This window comes from Drosophila persimilis, unplaced genomic scaffold (genome assembly GCF_003286085.1).
Source record: "Drosophila persimilis strain 14011-0111.01,24,50 unplaced genomic scaffold, DperRS2 tig00000520-arrow-pilon, whole genome shotgun sequence".
NCBI classification, from domain to species: Eukaryota; Metazoa; Arthropoda; class Insecta; order Diptera; family Drosophilidae; genus Drosophila; species Drosophila persimilis.
The window spans coordinates 2,100,368-2,122,936 of record NW_020825317.1 but is presented as its reverse complement, the minus strand read 5'-3'; the positions used below and the strand labels follow the sequence as shown (position 1 = coordinate 2,122,936).

The 22,569-nt window shown below is 43.1% G+C and overlaps 1 protein-coding gene across 5 annotated transcripts in view; it reads right to left on the bottom strand.

Moving 5' to 3' along the window:
• The window catches only part of LOC6602696 (mucin-5AC), a 40,316-nt gene that overhangs the window by 11,478 nt on the left and 6,269 nt on the right, over nt 1–22,569 (bottom strand). For 4 of the 5 annotated variants that reach the window (XR_003408945.1, XM_026990171.1, XM_026990169.1 and 1 more), the window contains one exon: nt 6,735–7,124. The gene's annotated coding sequence lies outside the window, so the exon portion shown is untranslated. Of the gene's footprint in view, nt 1–5,339; nt 5,458–6,734; nt 7,125–22,569 lie in introns of those variants that run through there. The other variant, XM_026990172.1, reaches the window with a different exon arrangement.

Sequence of the window (22,569 nt, the reverse complement as noted above, 5' to 3'; positions counted from 1 at the left end):
TTCGTCATAGAGCGACCACGTTCCAGACCAAGCCTTGGAGTTGCTGCCGGCGACTTGCAGCCATTTCCATACCCTAGCTTGGGGTACTTCAACTACTCGCCACACCAGGCTATATTCTTTACCTACACGTGCACAAACATACACATAGTATTATCAATTATATTCTTGGAGCACCTACTCCTATTGATATATCCCAGATTTCATGCCTTGGGATAAGTGAATCATACGGGTTTTGCAGTATATTGGGTATGTATGTTTCGATGAATGTAGAATGTCTTTTAATTCTTACAGATGCCAGATCGAAGATTTATCCCTTACATATCGCAAGGGTATTTGCAGTCGTCACGCCCGAGCACGCCTTCGGATATACTATATGTATTTTTTTTTGCTTTTGCATTTTGAATGAAAGGCAACGTCAGCCAAGGCAGCGTCTGTCTCTGGCTATTGGCAATAAATAATTCTTTGTTGTTGCTGCGCCTGTTGGTTTGCTTAAATTTAATTAGTTTATTTGAAAGCAGTTTGGGGCGATGGTGTCATAGATTAAATTGGACTCAATTCATTTTTTCATTCCCTCTTTGCCTTGTGCTGCCTTGTGCTTTGTCTTTGCCCAATACTAGCTAATTGTTCTTCTTTTCCCGAATTATTGATGTCCAGGATTATCTAATATAATTTGCCAACGAAAAATTTGTTTCCGGCAACACCTTTAATCAAATTCAAGCCCAACCGAAAACAAAAAAATGGCTGAAAATTTGATGAATGGAGAGTTTTATGGCAATAGAACTAATAGAACTAAGTAGAACCTCCCCCCGTTCGACGAGCTAATATTCGCCTTGCTCTAATTAATCGATGCTAGAGGAACAATGGAAGTAGCAGAGCAAATCCATGACAATGAGCTACGAACATTTCATATTTAATATTTCATAAAATGCTTTCACCTGATTTTTTGAGCGATTTAGAGCAGAGAAAGAAATTTTCTCCCTCCCTGATTGTGCAACCGAATGAAATGGGCCAGACATGGAATGTTGTGCGTTTGGTTGGGCATAGCTAGCAAAGCGAATTGGAGGGCAGGATAATCGCCAGCGCCTCAACAATGATTGATACGAATGGAAAGGGGGCCAGTCCCAATGCGTCTGAAGGATTGCGTTAGCCAGGTAAAGAATTATGGATTGTGACAGATGCAGTTGTAAAAACAAGGCTAATTGAGGGCTTTATTTCAGAAACACCAAAGGCAACCTCATGGACTTTTGGCAAAGACGAAAGTAAATCATTTGGCCATATACATATGTATATGTACACAGCTTATTTTTATATTTTTATTGTAGATAATTATCTATTCAGATGAATTTCCAATAGGTTTCGGTTTCGGTTTCTGTTGCTTTATTTTGGTTTTAGTAATAGTCCGATAGCCTGACTTTTGTGTGATATATTGTAAATAGAATGCATTCCTTCGACATGCATCCATCAAACACAATATATGTACATCCCCTCCTGCTCTACGAGTGACGGTGACGGTGACGGTGACGATGGAAACATTGCACCAGGGGGCGTCACTGTGGGGGCGAACTTCGCTGCAGTGCCCCACTACAGCAGGCGTCTAGCAACTGCTGATGCTTGGATATGCGGCGCCCCAGTACGGTTTCCCCAGTGCGGTTTCCCCAGTCGATCGTTCGTGGCTCTGACTCGGAGACTCGGTTTGCATATGCGAGTGCGAGTACACTCGTATTTGCCGCCAAAGAGCCGGGCGAATTTCCAGCTTAATATCGGTGCTGTTTCGAGTATGAACCGTACCTTTGGTTGCTGCTGCGACCGCTGATCGCAATGGTCTGGAATTTTAAATAAATTCGATTTACTCGTAGTTGTGCAACATTTTACTTTACTTTACTTCTCACTCTGGCACTGTGTCGGTGACTTTGGTGCCGAGCGGTCACAACTTTTACTGAAAATGTATGGTAAATAATTAAGGTAACGAACTAGTGGTTCCAGACGAAACTGAACATTCCAGGAGGAGAAAATTTTGTAATACCGCACACAGTCGTGCACGGGCTTCCCCGAACTAGCACGAGCGCTATCATGACGCTTAACTTATTTAATTGTTTTTGTTATATTTGCACCGTCACAGGTTTTAAAATTATAAAATTATAAACTACCTACTAAAGACTACTTTCTGTCCAAAGGTCCTGCCGAACAATTTTTCTATTTTTGGATACCAATCAAAATTGGGTCAAATTTACATTTCGAAGAATTATCGGAACTATCATTTTTGCGATACAGCTAAATAAGTAAAATATGATACAAATTGAATGACCCTGACACAGGATCGATGTGCGATAGGCCAGGGTATGAAAAGCTACGGCCATCAAATCCAGCTTTATTTGTTGTTCGTAAGCGATAGTACTCAATGATAACTTGAAAGAATCCCAAAAATATCTTTACAGTACACACAGAAAAGCGCTCTTTACGATTATCTAACCAAGCCTAGCTCTAGGCTCTAAGGCTCTAAGCAATGAGCATGGCACCGCAGTTGACTCTGTTTTTGTTTATTGGCAACGAAAACAAATATCACAAGGCAGTCGCCGCGGCGTACTAACCAACACCAACACCAACACCAACTTAATTAACGCTCCATCTGTATTATACAAGTACGACGAGTACTTGTGCATTATTTCATTCTGTATTCCATCGAGTCTGGTGTGAAAGCGAGAGTCCGTGGTACAAGTAGTTTCTGCCGTCGCGACGTTGTTACGGTAAAGTTATGCTCGACGCGTAACTGGGCCAGTAAACACATACAACAGAAAACAACAACAAAAAAACAACGAGAAACGTTTACAAAATATTCATTGATTCAAAATGTGGAATTTCTGGGTTTATTGCTTCCCATTTTTGTTGCTTTTGCTTATGGGTTTTTGTTTTGGGTTTCTTTCTGTAGTCGCTTGATTGATCAGGCTCTGGAGTGAAGTAGTTTGTAGGGAGTCTTACTGCCACGGAGCCACGCTAACTTGATTTTATACAACGCTATTGGACTATTCCCCCCAAGTCTTTCACTAATAGGCGCAATGCCTCGTATACGCAATCTGGTTCAAGTCTCTGGGTAATTTCAACTTCAACTTCTGCTGAAATATTAAAAAATAACAGTTAGGCAGAACCTTGCGTCCCTGCAGGTAATCGGAATTCAGAAGGAAGCTTTTAAAACATGCGCCAGAGAGCAGCATGCAGAGAGACCAGGGACTACTGACTGTGAGGGGGAGCAGCGCCATCAAAATTTAGGGTGGAGCGCAAATCGAGCTATAAAAATCACTTGATTAGAGCTCACTCCTCAGCAGAGGTCTGGGGGGGATCAGGCAGTTGCATCGATTCCATTGCAACTGGGCGTGGGAAGCGTGCCCCAAAGCCGAAGCCGAAGCCGAAGCCGAAGCCAAAGCCAAACAACTTTATTATGCAAATTGGCAGCGCCTGGCCAGAGAACGTACTCCTCGACTGGGTCGCGCGGGTCGGACCCTTTCCATCATGCTTGTAGCCTAATGACAAGCTGCTTAGCAGGACAGCTTTCTGGTTGTTCAATTTGACAAGGGCTTGGGAGCCAAAGGGCGACTTCCCCGAATTAGGTTTATGGGAACAGAATCACAGATGGCTGCAAAACACTCAAAATGTTTGCTCTAGTAGTAAAACTCTTTATCATAAACATCGAAGGATATACGCACATATGTATGTACATACATATGTACGTAGAACTTATTAATTCCGAACAGTTGTGGTTTTGGTCTCAGAATAAGAAAAAAAGCAATGCTGCTTTCTTCTGTACTAAGTCTTCCCCTCATGAGATCGACACCTGCGACTTTACGTAGCTGTACAGGGTAATATACGCTTGTAGCTAAGAATACACACATACATATGTATGAATTTACATACATACATATATGTACTTACATATGAATACACCCTGCAGTGCCTGCAGTGCCTGCAGTGCTAGCAGTGCCAGCATTGCGCGATGACGAATGTCATCTGCATGGCATCTAGGCGTTGACGCCAGCCAAATCGATTTGTTGCTTTCTTTTCCGGTCGTGCCGTAGCAAAATTCGGTTCTGCCGATCGTGAGCAGTGGAATATGACTTCGTTCTTTCTTTTCGTCTCTTTTGCTCCTGCGTCGGCAGAGCTCTCTTGATTTGCTCGCGTGGCATTTTTTCGCTTTGCATTTGATACGATTGTGCGCAAAAGGGTGAGAGCCGAAACTGCAGTAACTTGGTGAATAATTACACTGCCCCACAAAAAAAAAAAAAGTGTCGTGCGCGGCTGACCAGAGTATCATATCCCTATGTATTTTGGGGCCCTGAACACGAATCCATCACGTCAGATTTCTGTTTCTAACGTCAAAAAACCAATTTGCCGAAACATGGCGGATACTTATTTTAAAGCTCGTCGGATTTGCTTGAAACTTACGAATTTGATGTCAGATTTTAAAGATTAAATATAACGGACCCAAAATGGCGGCCATTTTTGAAAATTTGATCTATTTTGCTTCAAACTTGTTCCAAAGGGGTTTTTGGTCTTTAATATCAAATCTGAGGTCCGTTTTTAAGAATTAAATATGTTTTTAAGATGATAATTACCATCTATTATTATCAGGCAAGTGCAGTGTTTAAATGGAAATATCAATTGCATAAAATGTTAAATTTGTCAAAATTGTGAAAAACTGTGTTCATATTATACTAATGGCTCGCTGCATTCACATTACATATATGTACATATGTACATATGTCTTTCTTCTTTTCGTATGCTCTTGCTTTAAGGTTTCTTTACGCTCCGACTACGATAGTCGGGAATAAAAGAAAAATAGAGAAATGGACTGTAGATCCTTATAAGAAAATTTAATTTTTATAAACTACGGTGAGCAGTCCAGCAACAAAACAAAAGAAACAACAACAAAAACCGTCATATGCACTTATTCAATAATTTAAATTATTCTTTTTATATATTTGCAGCCAAAATAATAGTATTTCATATAAAATACATACATACATATATGTGTACGTAATCTTCTTTTTTTAAATTTAGATCAACAAAATACGGAACACAATGGGGACAGGCACATCCTGGGAGGACACGGAAATCAGTCAAACAAAAACATAATAAATTAACCCATATTATTTCAGTGACGGTGCAGTTTCAGATACCAGATGAGCCCGTGGAAAAGGCCATACGCAAGACCATGTATAACGTTAGGAAAACTAAAAAGTACAGGTCTCAAGGATATGTACTAACATAGATACTCTATACACACATACAATTCTCGCATATTATACATACATACATATGTATGTAGTTTAAAAGCACATAGAACTTACATATGTATATCCCAACCAATACCATTTCCCAGTACGATCAGTAGATTGGTAAGCATTCCGCTGGTAAGTGTTTGGCCTTTCATCCCCTTTCACACTGCATTGGCTTCCTGCTTATGTATATCTTATCGGGACTGTTGTGTGGCATACGACATGATACGACATGGTTCTATGGGGCGATCGGACCGATCGTAATTAGTCGATCATGATGCAGGGGGCGTCTCGCTTCCATGGTGGGTGTAGCTGGCTTTCGTAATTGGAAATTACCCGCATTTCATATGCCAATCGGCTTCGGGCGAAATAGTGTTGACAGTGCACTGAGCACTGAGTTGGTATCGTAACCAGTTAAGCCGGGAACGGGAACGAGATCGGGATCGGGAACGGGTTACATTCTTCAGGTAGTATCAGTGACAATTATAGAGCAAATTATGCTAACTAAATAGGCGACGTGCAAAGCCAAGACTCATAGCACACAGCAGGAGGGCTCTCAGCTCTGGGCGTGGTCCACCGGCGTTACTCCAATCCAATCCCAACCAATCCCAGCCAATCCGATCCAACTCAGGTCACCATTGCATAAGTATGGTTGAGCAATTTTCCTTTTTTCCTCTGCCCGTGCCTGTGCTTGCGACTGACAATTATAATTATAGATAATCAGTGAGCCACGAAAGAAAATTCAATTTTCAGGAAAATTTGATTTCTCTCTTGCGGCGCGGATCGGGATCTGGGTGGGTGGCCGCGTTTGAGGAGCAAGCCGGCAAGCCGGCAAGCCTGTGGAAATATGTCACTTGGCTGCCAAACCGAATAAATGAACATCGAGAAATGCTTCTGTTGCTGTTGTGGCTTTGTGGCTGTTTCTTCTCATTGCGTCACGGTAGTTAAAAGGTGTCAATCAATGCCGCTGCAGCTGACCAGGCGGCCTGGCACGAGCGACTATGAAACATGCAACACGTAGCTTGCTCAGTCGGAGTCGGAGTCGGAGTCGGAGTCTCCCACTCTTGCTAACTGTGGCCATACCCAATCTCGACCGTGATGCGGGTTCAGGCTACTCCATTTGCGGTCTCAGGTTGGGAAATTTGTATGTGGCGGCACACTTGAACCAGTTGGGATCTACTTACATATGTATACTGTGAATATGGGCTGAATAAATAAAACTGGCATCAAAAGAAACCCTAGCCTTCAAATAGATCAGAGAAGTATTATCCCACAATGAGAACGGTCCACACATTCAATTGCGAGCCGTCCCTCTTGTGCTCCCTCCTAACCGCTATCCACATTTTGCAGCCCCCTTTTGCATTTGCAGTTAATTCATTTCCGTTTCCGCGGGCAGTTGTCCAAAGCTTTTTGATTCTTTGGTTTCCTATGGAAGTGTACGACTATGCTGAGGTCTATGCGACTCACCTTTGGGTCTTGAGATATCACAGAATGGTTTTTCGCACAAGAAAATGGAGACACTTGTGCTTGTGGTTCTTTTAGTGGTTCTTGTTGCTGTTACTCTTCCAGTGCGGTTTCTCAGTTGTCTTGTTTTAGTGTGAACCAAAAATATACTGAAAATTTTCAGCTATTCTTGCGTTTGTAACTGCTGCTGGATTTTGTTCCACTTTGATCTTATACCAGCTTGATAGAGTTATACTGTCTGCTTTTATTGTCTCGTGATTCTGATTTTGTTTTTATGATTTTTGCAAATTAGTTTTCGTAGTTGCTTGTAGTGGTTGTTGTTCCTGTTGTTGCTGGACATGATTGCGATGGCAGCAACAACATGACGCAGCGCTGGGACGTTCAATCAATGAACTGCAAGAAATAAAAAAAGAAAACATAATTAAGATTACAATTATGTTTATTCCTTGCATTTTTTAATTTGTATTTATATATTATTATCGATTGCTTATTAGCTTATAAATCAGATCGTTGAAAAATGGCCGTGGCCTAATCCAATTAAATATTGTTTAATGACTTCCGAGATTTTTAATCAGTTCTAACAAGTGGCGGCTGGCCAGGCAGCTAAAAAAAGCAGTCAAATGTGTTGGAGAAAATTATAGAATTTTATCGAAACCGCTGGGAACAGTAAGGCCCAATGAATGTGGCAGCTGGATCAAAAGAGAATTGAACTTTTTATTGAGCGTTGAATTACAGAGTTCAACTACTTGTGAGAGCGGAGCCCCATTTCAACTCAAAATCGGAACCGCACAGAGACTCTAAAAGAAGGCGAAAGGCGGAAGCAGGCCGATTCCGCAGACTCGCGGACTGGCAAACTGGCAAGCTGGCAAGCTGGCAGACTCTCTTGGCTGGCTGCTGGGGCAGAGTGAAGTCAAGCCGCGTCGATGAAACACCTGGAGATTGTCACAATCCGTTTGGATGAATGTCCAGCATTTTGATGGTGCTTAAACTCACACTCGCGTCTGCCTTCCGTTACATTTAATTGCGTTTCTCCCATCTCCCATCTACCTATTGCCATTCCCCATTCCCCACTCCCCATTTCCCATTCCCCATTCCCCATTCCTCTTCCCTTCTTTTGCGGGACACAGACTTAATTGCAGCATACTAAAAAAAATAAATGAAATATAGGCAAACGTTTTTTTCCACTGTTTGCTCAGTACATCAAAATTACATTAGGCCGCATAGAAGCATATGTACACACATCCATGCAGATAGACAAATACCATATGCATGCATATATGTATACAATGTACGTATGTATTGTGCGAGAGTACTGACCTATATATTAACGGCTGCCAGTCGGCTCATACTACAGCCGACTGTGATGTGTTAATTAGTCAAATGTTGGTCAACACTTGGCCTGGCTTGGCTTGGCTCACTTTGTGTGACTTTGGAATGGGTTTCGAATGGGCCGCACTGCGAGTACGGTACGCGTGCAAGGGGTTGCAAATGCTCGTGTGACTATTGAGATGTTGATGTACTTTGTGGTATTGCAAATACTATCAGCATAAATATTGCTCGATTAGCGAATCAGCCAGAAACAATATGGATGTTAGCAAGAAAAGAGTGTGGTACAGTAAGCATGGGTCAAATATGTATATACATACCTACATATACATGTGCATGCCATACTCGTACATACACCTGTGTTCTTAACAATAATAGTGCCGCACCTCAAAACATTTAAGACTCTTTATTTTAGAAACAAGAACATTTTGATTGAAGGGAAGGTAAGCATTTGAAAATAAAAATAAAAACCGTGTACATAGGCTCCGGCCTGAGCCTGAGCCTGAGCCTGACATGGGCTAATAGGTCTGGCCAAATCAATGCTTCAATTGGATTTTAGCCCATAGTTCTTGAACCCCTTGAATCCAGCACTATTGTTGCTTGTAGTTGCTCGCCTTTTACATGGCAGGCGCTGAAGTACGATAAAAGACGGAAACCCAAACACAAACAAAACAAAATGATTTAATAAGTTGTTGAACAACCGGATACCAAATCGCAGAGTCCAAGTCGAGGCTGAAGCTGGAACAGAGTAAATGTTTTGCAATTTCCCTAAGATTTCCATGTGTCTGCCTGCCTGCCTGCCTGCCTGCCTGCCTGCCTGTCCGTCTGTCCGACTCTCTGGGTGTCTCGGTGTGGCATGTTGCAATCGGCAAACGGCAAACGGCGGCAGGCAGCCGGCAGCCGGCAGCCGGTAAAGAGACAAGGGGAAACTGTGCGTGTGCCACGATCTCTGCTCCATGTGGTTCCTCAATTAAACGGCACTTGAATGTACAATTTTATTTCTCCCTCTCTGCGCATACTTTGAGCTCCAATAAATTAAGGTAAAGCAAAGTCTCTTAATTGATGTTGGGACTTATCGTCAAGCGTCTCAATGACTCCGATAGAGGTGTTGATGATATTCATCATGAGCTACAGCCAACACCACCTGATTTACGAGTTCCGTTCGCAAAGGCTGCCGCCCGCAGTGGATGCCACTCGACTCATTTGCGGCACTCATCGAACCCATTCATAGCCAGCCGAACGACAGACAATCCGACAGACAGCCAGACAGCCAGACAGACAGGCTGTCCACTGGCAGCACTACCAGCAATAATTGGTTTTTTATTGTTTAATCACCGACACCTGTTCTTTGATTTGGGCCGTTTTTCTTCATGCATAATAGAGATGTAGTCCACCTGCAAACGGAAGGCCTTACAATCATTTATTCGGATTGAGATCCCAGCATGATCGGACAGAAAACTTGTTTGGGCATTCGGGTCCCACTTTACATTTATCCTTTTTGACTGGTGCGTGATCTTGTTCGAGGTCAATCGATTTCGACCCCATAAAATAGTAAATATATTCTTGACCGGCGGCAATTTCCGAGGCGATATCTCTTTTTCTTTCTATGTTTCCCCATCTCTCATGACAATTTATACCACAATCCTCCTTCCAAAGCAGCAATGCATTTAAATTAGCGGTAACAGTGAGAAGAGGGGATCCAGCAAATAATATGTCCATGTCCTATAAAACAGTGAAAGGGAGGCGGAGAAACGAACAAAAATTATTTCAGGCGTGTGGTGTACATGAACGAGAATGGAGCAAGAGAGTTCTTTGGTGAGTTCTCTTAATCTACATATGTATGTATGTATGTATGTATGTATGTATGTATGTATGTATGTTGTTGAGTTCCTACAGAGAGCGCGGGTGGCGTGAGAGCGAAGTCAATGCTGTCAGCCGAGTCTGGCAAAGCTGGCTGTTAACGATGCATAGTCAGCACGTGGAGCTTTTGGGACTGGGAGGATGCATGCTTTGTCTGCACGCTGCTGCATTTCTCACACACACAGCATTCAAATATTAGTGTTGCCATTTCGCTTGTACGTGGGCCTTGGAATAATGTGAGAGAGAGAGCACGAAAAGGGAGAGCCGAAGCTCAAACGTCATGACTGAGCGAAAATATCTAAATGCATTTGAAAATCTCTGTAGCATGGGAATGCGTCACATGTACACATGCTGCAATGTTGCCATGCTGCTGATGCATCGTTTACAACCAGCTTAAGATGACTTCACGAGAACAGAATAGAAACCGATTCTGCAAGACAGAGATAGCATGAGAGGCACAGCGATCGAAACACCTTAGTGTTGGTAGCTGTCTTCAGTTACTTCTCCCAGCTATCGGTCGAAGAGTTGAGCCACTATTTGTGACAAAGGATGTTTTCCAAGAGTAGGGGAGTAGTGTGTGTACACACACAGTTTTACAGGTGAAAAATTGAAGCCCAATCCTGTTATTTTTAAATGCTGAATATGCTATACTATATGCTATACTTTATATATGTACATTGAATGGAAATCCATCTCCTTCATTCAGACTAGTGTGTAGTTCTATTCACAACAATTACAGCGGATATACCATCTCGTTTAGAAAAATAATGACTATTCACTGATTCCGCTGGGTCCTGGCCAACATTATAGTTCTAATAATATAAGAAATCGCCTGCCAACAGTGAGTGATTCATAGCCCCATTCCATTATATATCCAATTTGACCAATTTGCGTATATCAGATTGGTCGGTACTTGTTGACAAGGAGCCCAGAGAAGCCGAATCTCACAGAAAGCGCGGCACTGGCGTCCAAAGGCCCGGACACTCGCCGACTAGCGATGGAGGCCAAAAGTCAGATCAGATCACACAGCTAAACAAAGACATCGCCCGACTTCTCGTGGCAAGGCAACTTTCCCGCCGTCAACAATGGGCAACAAACTGTCAGGAGGGCGTGGCGAGGTGTTCCCATGTGTTTGTGTGTGCCAGAGTAGTCGAGTGTCTGAAATGAGGAGTTGCTAATGACAAGTGTAGGTAAGAGTGCCGCCGGAGAAATCCGTTCCGTGAAAGCTGCGAGCGAACTACTTTTGCCAAAAAATATACCCATATACGAGTAAGTACTCGAATGGCCAGGTCATGGGAACTTTTGGAATTAAACAAGTGAGAACGCTACAATCTATACCCCGACTAAAAGGTGGGAGATGACAAAGTTTCCGAAGTGAATAAAATTTTATTTTGTTTGATCAGACGTACATATTTAGATATATATATGTGACAAATAGCTGTTCTTTTGGGTATTATACCATTTTATAGTTTTATTTATTATTTATTATGAATACATTTTTGGGGAATAGTTTTCCATTAATGATTATATGATTATATATTTAAAGACGAAGAACTGTCTAATCGGAAAGTCTATGATATATAAATATATATATGTACATATATAGATATAAAGATATCGAAAGAAAAATACAAGATCATATTTCGAAAGACACCTCTATTTTCGAAAGAAATGTTGATCTTTTATATAAATTCAAAAGGGTTTTTTTTCTGATTTTAATACAATTCAGAGAGTAATCTGTATTTGTTTGCTTTCTTTTGTTACAAAAGAAGCGAGTAATGGAAGTGTCGGCAAACCAATTTTATACCGTTCGTGCAAATTTTATTGTACTAATTGTATTGTATATTATAAATGTACATATGTAGATAATAGTCCTGAGGATCTGGCTAAGAGTATACTGCACCGTTGTCACCCTTCTAAATTTGTGAAAGGAACTAATGACAGGTCGTATAATTCGTACAAAATACTGTTTCGCTTGTGTTGTGGTTCTGTTTGTCGGGACGGTGGTAGGCAGTAGGCAGTAGGCAGTAGGCAGTAGGCAGCCCACACAAACATGGACGAACGCACAACGGCTGGGTAGATCATGGGACATGAGACATGAGACATGATCATTATGCAGATTTATGACTTCAACACTTGAAACTGATAGTGTGACCACTCCTCCAGCGCCTCTCCGGCCGCACAGTCCGCAGCCCCTCTCGCACGATTTGTTGTTAACAAAGTTGTTTGTTTATGAGGCGCTTGGCTTGAATTATTGCTGGAAATTAACAACAATTTAGCGGTTCAGACTTGTCGCCAGCTCCAATAATCATTAGCAACGACACTTGCACTAGACAAAAGTCAGATATGTGCGAGTACGAGTATACCGAACAGATAGTACTCGTATATAATATGCATACGTACATACATATATACCTATCTCAGCCAATAAGCTAGCATATATGTATGTATTTCCCATATCTACATATGTAGGCCTCTCCTCTCGGTTGGTCCAAGTGGGCGTCTCAAATTGACTTGAATTAATCATTTTGTCATAGTACTCAGCTCTAATTAAATTCAATTTAAACAAGCCAAGTGTCTCTGGGTAACGGCCAACGATCGATGGATCAGTCGATCGATCGATCGGCCAGTCAGTTCAGTTTTCTAGGTGTATGAAAAAATTATATAATTAAATTATTACGAAATCTGGCCTAACCTCGAACCGAGTGATAGGCGCTCTAATTGTTTTTATATGATTGGTGCCGGTATTTCATATTTATATATTATACAAGTATTTATGTTTTTATTGTTTATTTCTTTTAATTTTGACACTGTGGGCAAAGAGAAAACCCACTAATTAAAGAACGAAACTATGTAGAAAATGCATTTAAAAAAGGTCCCCTTATTGGGTTATGGATTGAGTTATGTAAGGCCTGGGCTGGTTAGATTACATGCGGAATTTTTTGTAAGCTCTAATTACGAGTATTTCATCGAGCTATGTTATGTATGTTTACAAAGAATTGCATGTCATGGGTCTAGGAAAAGAACACATTCTTTCCCTAAAATGATTGATAAAATACTCTCTCAAAGGCCCCTCATTGGAAACAAACATACCAAACATGTATACTATATGTACATTTTAATCTTAGGGCTAAGAAAATAGCTTGCATTTAAACAGACGGAAAGGCGGAAAGACGGAAAGACGGAAAGACGGACATGACATGGCCGTACAACTGTTCCAGAATCGAAAACAAATGGCCTGGGCCCCACCATGCAGCAGTCACAGACTGCGTGAGCTAGTTTTCCTAGCAAGCTGGTTAAATATGTGTAAATATCTGTGCTCCGCATCTGTGTCGACTGCAATTAAGTGCTAGTATCGAGAAATGTGACCAGCCGAGAGCCAGGCCCCTCTGACCGCCGCCTCTGCCGGACCACCTCCGCCTTGTATTTGTCGTTCTTCTGGTTTATTGCACTTTTGGCAGCTAATATTTATTAGCCATAATTATCGGTTGCCGTCGCTGGCTGTTCTAACAGTACACGATCTTTTGGGCACGGCTTCCGGGCCATGGAAGGCAGTAGTAGTACCCGCAACATGCAAATGACTCGCCCAGGCTTGGTTGGCTTGGCTCTGAGGAGAGTCGATTCGCACTGCAAGATCATGCGATGGGAAAAAGCTAAGACATGAATGCATTGCCGCCATGGCCATAAAAATGCCAGCTCATCTTTCACCATTCAAATCATCAAATGAAAGACTCCAACCCGAACGATCCATCCTTCTCTGTCTTTATATTGCGAAAAGCGGCACGGAAATTCTGAGGTGCTTTTCTTTTTGGCATTGAATGAACGAAAGTACGAAAGTGAATGTCTGCTGCCACTGCTGCAACAGTAGCAACTTGAAGTCAGTTTGTGGCAGGTGGCCAGGCGGCAGCTTGGCTCCATCTTTTGGCCGGAAGCATCGACAAATTTGCACCAAATGGCGTCGTGGCACGCGCATCATCATCATCGACATCATCATCGTCATCATCAACGTAATCATCGAGGTGGTGGCATTCAACTGATTTATTTTCATTTTCGGTGATTATGCTGATTGTTTTTTTGTTGTTTTTGTTTGTTTGTTTTCTTTTTGCTTGTTTGCTACTCCATTTGCTACTCTCAACTGTTTTGGCCAATCTCAGGTTCCGTTGATTCGGAAAATAAAATACAAATTTTTTAAATACACAAATGTACCTACATTTGACAATATCTACTCGTAAGTAGTGTACGCGTAGTGTATGTACATATGTATGCGCTTTTTGCAATAGCTGCCACCATTTCGTATTCCGATTCAGATTCCGTTTGCGATTCCGATTCCGAATCCATATGTCAATGGCTTCTGTGGGTTCTCACAGTTGCGACACATTGTTTTTATTACAGTCGGCAGTCGGCTGCCGGTAATTAACTGCGATTTAATTATGAGTCAAAAAGAGGCCGAGAAATAAGGCTGGGCTTGTTCAGCCGTTGCCCAGTGCAAATATTTATTTGTGTGTTTTCGTTTCTTTGAAATTAAATGCAAATGAAGAGAGCAAAGCATGTCTGAATGTCTGAAATTGTTGCACGGTTGCGCATGCGTGTGACTTGATTACAGCAACAAAATGTTGACAAAGACTTTTATTGGCAGGTAGCAAATAGCAAAAGCAATTGCAATAGCAATAGAAATAGCAAAAATATCAAAATTGCAGCGCCGCAAAGCAGAAAATAAAAGGAAAATGCACTGAATGCTCACGCATACCAAGCAAATTATAGTGGGGCCAAAAACCCGACCAGAGGCGAAGCTTGCGGTGCATCAGGGGAGGGGAGACAACAGGCGGATTCCACCTCGCGACATTCCATCGGGGGGTACCCAATTATGACACTTGTCATTACAACCACCATTTGAGTGTGCATAAATGGGTTTACAAGAAGAGTCTGATCGCCCACTCGATTGCCCTAGGAATCAAAAAGGAATCTCTTATACCCACGGTTTTTTTTTGATCAGTCATGGTATTTTTGGTATCGTTGGCCGATATCGAAGGATATATAGGCACATAAATGGCATACAAAATTCAAAGACAAGTAGGGATCGTGCCCACACGATCGATAGCTCCAAATGGTCAATATCTTGTATAGAACAGACATATATCAGAAGGGTCAACAAGCTCTTAATCAGAAGAAAGCAATTATAGTGCATGTGGATGCCACTCATAATATTGTAGGAAAAGGACTGTCAGCAACAACGATCTGCCGCGGGACCTCAAGGTCAGCGAAGGCTGGGGAAAGGATGGGAAGGCTGACGTAAGGATCATCTTACAGCTCTTCTTGGCGACCGACAACCCCGGAACTAGAATGGCGAATCAAAAGTTTTGTTTTTCGGTTTTATTTGAGCCAAGAGCCTCTAAACAAAAAACAAAAGCAAAAAGAAAATACATGAAATACCCAAAAAGTAAATAAACATTTTCATTGTCAACGACAAAGCAGCTACTTATCGCATTTAATTGGGGCTACAATTGGGAGTATAATTTGTCTGTTTACAGCTGAGACAGCGGAGACCAAAGACGGCAATTAAGCCAACGATTAACAATAATTTCGATGTGAAACACTTTAAAACGCCATAAAAAAGACTTACCAGTATGGGACAAATGCCGAGCGCAGTTGGAATCGCAGATGGATAGGGGAGGGGGATGGTGATGGTGATGGTGATGGTGATGGGGAGGGGGAGAGGGACGTTCAGGTTGAGGTTGAGGTTGAGGGGAGCGATTTCGAGAACGCAGAGAATGTCCCACATTTGGTCATGGCACCACGAGCGCAGCTCGGCCCAAAAGTGGTCAAGAAGCGTGAGGCCAATTCGAGCCAAAAAAAATGTGTACAACAGGATGCAATCAATGTCAGAAATGCAATAGCAAGCGGAATCGAAGCTATTTATGAGTTTATGCCTCCGCTAGAATCCGCCGAATAATTGAAGGCAGTTGATTGCACAGGAAGCGAATAAATTGAGTCGGGCCGAATGAAATTGACATTTCCCAGAATCAAGAGCAGTCGGCCCCGATAGAAATAGTCGACATGTGCAGTCGACTTATGACAGCATCATTGTGGGGCAGCAGTAGGCAGGCAGCCGGGCAGCTGGGCGAGACGGGACGGGACGGCATAAAAACAGATGGCGATCTTATCGGTTGACATGCGGACAAGTTGACCGATTGATGGGACCACCACAGCACGGACTGAGACTGAGACTGCTGCAGCCTGTCCGGCTGCGTCCAACCTAAAGTTATCGCTGGCGATCGCCACGATTTGGACTTTTGACACCAGAGAACCGACATGTGCCTAATAAATCGAACATTGGCAGAGCCAAAACACTCGTCAGACATACATTTTATGAAGCTTAACATTTGTACATTTGTGTACCCCTCAATCCTTTTTCCCCTCTCTGTCACTCGTTGAATATTTGATCGATTTTTGAAAATAACTTTATCAATTTCCCTGAGCAGTATCCTTAGGAGCCTGCATTTCTCTGCTGCATCAGGAAACTTAGAAAAATCTGCCATATGCTCGAAGCCTTGAGCTGTAGCTTATGGGCGAAACTGGGCGAAATGGTATTCATACTCGAATTTACAGAGTCGAAGTAGAGTACAAAGCAAGAAAGAAAGCCCTTCTTTTTATTAGTATTAGAATTGGTATTAAATTTAGAGTGGGAGCTGAGCTCCATGCTCCATGCTCCATGTGCATGAGCAGAATGCAGATACATATATTTGCAGATATATATGTATGTAGATGTGTGCAATATTTTTGTGCTTATTGTAACCTTGAGTGCGTAGTCAAACCCGTTGCGGCCAGACGGGACGGGCATTATCTCTCCTTGGGTGAACATTTTCCGAGACTGGGCTGGCTGGCGGGGCCATAATTAGGCTTTAATTCATGTCAGTCGAAAAGCAAGCAGCGCCGACTGAAAAACGCAACTAAATCCACTGAACTCGAACCGAACTCGAACCGAACCGAACAAATTGAAAGTTTTCATATAAATTCTAGTAAAGGGAAGTGACTAATATTGGTGGTTGAGGCTTGGACTGGCTGAGGCTTGATTCGTTTTTGCACACATCATACACATCATACTCTGTCGATTATAGCGAAAGACACATATCACAGCATATCATATCGAATTACCGAACGCCATGCCGTTAACAACACAATTAATACTCGTTTTCGTTATAGTTTTCGTTGGTTTCGCCGAACTACGAGTACAGCCAATTCAATTGGCCTAATGACTGCAACGAATTTGACAGCAGCCTCCAGACCTCAGAGTGGCCTGTACCCGTTCTCGGGTATGTGCATATCCACAGATACGATGCCATAACCATAGGCATATTTGGATCTGTCGACGCAGCTAATCCATTACGCGATGGTCGGCAGCAGATTCCAAAAATTCGTTCCAAAAATATGTGAAAGGGCCGTCGCCGTCGCCGTCGCCGTCGCCCTTTTGTCAACGTGGATCGCATACACAAATACGAGTAAGGGTACCCCATAGCATACCATACCATACCATATCATACCACAATATGCAGATCTACGCTTATATAGTCAGAGCCTACAAATCATTGAGTCACGCCAATGAAATTTACATATACATATATGAGCATACAAACAAAGTAAGGAAACAAATGTTTAAAAAACCAAATGGATTCTTGCTCGCTCGACCATCAACGAACAACGAATTCTCTGGTTAGAAGGGAAAGTCGGAGGAACCATATAGGAGCCATATCCAACGATCATAGCCAACTGGCATTCAGTCAGCCCAGTCGGATATTCCCTAGGGCCTAGGGTATCAAAAGTGCAATCCATTAGCCGACAATAAGCATAAGGCCATAAAACTACCGACTGACTTAATGGAGTCGTTTGAGCGACAAAATTGCTCCCTGCTGTCCCCTCCATGTCGACTAATTTCCCCTTGATTTGGCCACGCCTATGCCATATTTGCATCGAGCAGTGCACAAGAAACCAAAAACGACGAAATACAGTTACAAAATAATGCTAAAGTTCGTTTCTTAAGTCTTTCGCTTGGCCGCGCTAAAATTGCGCAAACAAATCGGAGGGAAAAATAAAATAAAATAAAATAAAATAAATCTCCTGAAATCCCCGAAATCATCAGACTCTTACTTTTATTCGCTAGTTCGTGCCACAGCACCAGCAGCAGCGCCAGCACTGCCACAGCGCTGCCACAGCGCTGCCACAGCGCTGCCACAGCACTGCCATCTGAACGGCCGCAACGGCCAAGACAGCAAAAAGCTGTCAGGGCAAGTAAATTATTTTGCCGAGCCTGGGGATAATTGTTCGTTCGGCTATCTCAAATATGTTTCTTAGTTTTTCCTTCCCTCAAACCACCTCCACCACCTCCACCACCTCCGCAAGTGGTGCTCCAATTTAAAAGAGCGAAGAGGAAAAAAACACCAATCCCAGTATCGCAACAAAATCAAAAGTAAGACAAAATGTCTAGCAAATATTTTTTCATCGTAATTATTGTTTTTAATCGATACTCGTACGGTTATCTGGGGGGACTAGTGGGCGTGTCTCATTCAGTCTTAGAATGCGGTAGAGAAAGGCCTGCCCAGACCCTGCCACCACCATTACCATCCCCATCCCAAGCCCCGGCCCAGCCCCAGCCCCAGCCCCAACACCAGCCCCCAAAAACATCGAATGGAATTCAGTGAGGCAAACAAATTGGTGCCAAGGTTGGCCCGAGACAACAAATAGAGTCCAAAGCCATAATTAGATCAAAAGTCATAATTTTTCTCGGTTGCTTTTTCGCGTCTCTCGTTGTTGCTCGTCGTAATTGTTGCAATTGTTGTAACAACAAACAAGCAACAAACCACAAAAGGTGCCCGTAATAAAAAGCCGACATAAAAAGGCTGAAATTTGAAGCCGAAAAAATCACTTTTACGTGTACGACTCGCTATCTATGTATCTGGGGGCATTTAATTTTGTCAAGCGACTCCAGCGGTGGCTGCTAGTCTGGGTCGGGTCTCTTTCGTGGCACTAGACCTCAAGTACAATACGAGTAGAGCACGTTTTGTGGGGCGATCGGTCAGACGGAGAGCTCGCTCCCAATTTAAATTTCATTGCACCATTTCCCGCTGCTTTCCCGCTGCCACCCGCCGGACAAACTTTTAATTATAAATCTTATAAAGTATAAAAGATCTTATCTTTCAGTGAGCTATCTGCAAGAACGAAAAAATAAGTGAAGTTGAGGAAGGTGTTGCCGAGGATTAGCAGTCGAAGCAGGCGGGGTCGATGAAGGTGGAAGTTCACGGTATTGCCGTGGGGTTAGTCATGGTTCACGGAGGCGTCAACTATCCACTCACAAAGTGATTGGATCCCGATCGATTTGGTTAGATAAAGCAAACAAAACACAGAAAACAAAAAACAGAAAACAGAAAACAGAAAAAAGCTAACTAGCAACATTGGATTGGAAAGTGAAAGACAAACAAAGTGGATTCGGTCGGTTCTGGGCTAGGTCTCTGGTCAAAAGGTTAGGATCGTGGAGGTGGGGCCGTCCCCGGTGTGGGGCACGAGAAGATCTACTTCGAAATCATCAGCGAGTGGTATGCACACATCTTGGACCCCCCAAACACCACTCGGAAAAGTGCGACGTCCACACTCTTTTTCTTTTCTTGTCTTATTTGAAATGTGGTGCATCGTCAAACCTCAATCATTTTAACTGATTATAATAATGGCTTTTTTCGGCATCAAAACTCCCATGGACAATTAGCGAATATAAAACCTAAACTGCTTTTAATTTCCCTCGTTTTGGTGCCACTTGCACCAATTCACACCACTTGACACCACCCAGATCCACTTCATTATGGAACGTATGGATCGTATGGAACGTAAGGAACGTATGGAACGTATGGAACAAATGACACGCGCCTATGCATCACGCGAGACGCATCCTTTTATGGCATTCCTGATGGACTTTCGCTGTGTCCATGATAGGATCAGTGAAACCACTGGCGACGATGATGAATTTCAGCTACACTCGAAAACTTATACAAAATACAAGTGCTCTTGTTTTTTATTAAAAACTGGGACTACTCCATTTGCATACTTAAAGCATGTTTTTATACCCGATACTCAAAATGAGTATTGGGGTATATTAGATTTGTGGTAAAAGTGGATGTGTGTAACGTCCAGAAGGAATCGTTTCCGACCCCATAAAGTATATATATTCTTGATCAGCATCAATAGCCGAGTCGATTGAGCCATGTCTGTCTGTCCGTCTGTCCGTCCGTCCGTCTGTCCGTCTGTCCGTCCCCTTCAGCGCCTAATGCTCAAAGACTATAAGAGCTAGAGTAACGATGTTTTGGATCCAGACTGCTGTGATATGTCACTGCTACAAAAATATTTCAAAACTTTGCCCCGCCCACATCCGCCCCCACAAAGGGCGAAAATCTGTAGCATCCACAATTTCGACGATACGAGAAAACTAAAAACGCAGAATCGTAGAAGATGACTATATCTTCTAGAGTGCAAAATCTGAACCAGATCGTATAATTATTATAGCCAGAATCACGAAAACAATTTCACTCTTTCTCGCTCTGTCTCACTCTAACACACAGGTTTCATGGTCGGTTTTGCCAATTGCAAAATATGAGTTCAAGGATCTCAGAACCTATAAAAGCCAGAGCAACCAAATTTGGTATCCACACTCCTGTGATATCGAACCTTGACCGTTTCATGTCCAAATTTCGCCACACCCCCTTCCGCCCCCGCAAAGGATGCAAATCTGGGGATATTCACAAATCTCAGAGACTATTAAAGCTAGAGTAACCAAATTTGGTTACTTTGATTTGATGCAAATCTGGGGATATTCACAAATCTCAGAGACTATTAAAGCTAGAGTAACCAAATTTGGTATTCGCACTTCTGTTAGATCTCACTATAAAACGTATATCTCAAAATTTCGCCCCACCCCCTTCCGCCCACACAAAGGACGAAAATCTGTTGCATCCACAATATTGCAGATTCGAGAAAACTAAAAACGCAGAATCATAGATAACGACCATATCTATCAGATTGCTGAATCTGGATCAGATCGAATTGATTTTGTAGCCAAAAAGAACAAATCAATTTGCAGTGGCTACGCAGCGCCCGACGTCACGCTCAGACTGATTTTCTGTCTCTCTCGCACGCACTCTTTGTCGTGTCGTTAAATATTAGCGGCGTCTGCCGGAGGAGAGCCATACTGACTTAGTATCGGGTATAACTCTAGAGTTGCGGTGTCCGCAGCAACTCACAACGTTCCCCCTCGTTTTTTTTGGAAAATATTGACTGGCAACAAAATATTTGGGAAATAATTCTTAGCTCGCTGGACCTAGCAACCATCGACTGGAAAGATCTTAGGAAGCGGATCTTGAACAACCTGCCCTGTTCGGAGGCCGTCTGCCGAAAACAAATAAGCAGAAACAGTCTATCATGTGCTATGAACCTGATAGCCTATCCCCATTCGGTAGCACCACCCAAAAGCAGCACTTGACACCACCTTGTCCCTGACCTGGCCTTGCCCCATCGATCAGTGAATTGGCATTCATTTGCAATGGGCCGACCGAGCTCTTCTATCATTATACGGTGACACCACCTAACGAACCAGAGATCCGACCCTCCCTCTGCACCACCGAAGTGAGAACCGAGGATTGGTTCGTGCCGAACTGCGGGCAAATAGAGCATAGCCATGCCAAATGTTTGACCAACTGTGTCTGCGCAAATTTGAAAGTAATACTTTTGACTGATACTCGAGATGGACAGCCAAATGGATGGATGTGTTGCACCACAGCAGCACAGCACCACAGCGAGGGATCCACTCCGCCCCGCCTCGACCCATGCAAGTACAGTACGTACTCGACGTTCGCGCCACCTTATCGAGAGTTCTCGCATTGCTGACCCACGCGGTATCCATTGGACTTAGCTTCGTTGGTTTTGTTTTTGTATGTGGCGCGAGGTCTTGACATTGTACCTTGAGCATTGTCATGATTTTATGTTGCAGTGGTTGCTGCTCCAATCCGCTGGGGAGCCGGAGATTGCTGCTGCTGCTGTTGCTGTTGCTGCTGCTGTTGCTGCTGCTGATACTGTCATCAGTAAATGTAAATGAAAAGCTGCCAAAGCAAATCAAAAGCAAATCGTTTCGCCGATTCGAAGGCACGGCCATCCAGCAGCGGACGTCTCCACACCCAGTGGGCGTTCCACATACGAGAGACCCAGCCGATCCGATCCGATCTCGTTGCTCTCGGCGCTGTTGCTCCAGATTGTGTGACTCATGAGTAGGAGAAGGAGAAGGAGAAGGAGAAGGAGAGCCGTGTGTGTGGCTCCCCTTATGGCTGATCGGAACTGCTCGGAGCAGGGCTTTTGTGGAAAACAAAAGCCAAGACTCAATGCGGTGTAAAATGCAATTGCAAAACACTGGCAGAAACAACAACAGCAGCACAGCAGCACAGCAGTATGGCACCACAGCACCACAGTAGCACAGCACCACAGCACCACAGCACCACTGACTAGAATCGATAAACCAAATAACGCGCTTGAGTGGTTGTTCGTGGTTGTCAGTGGATGTTTGCTGGCTGATGGCCTCTGCTGCTGTTGCGCCATGGAAATTCTTGCCAAGGTTCATTTAGCTGGA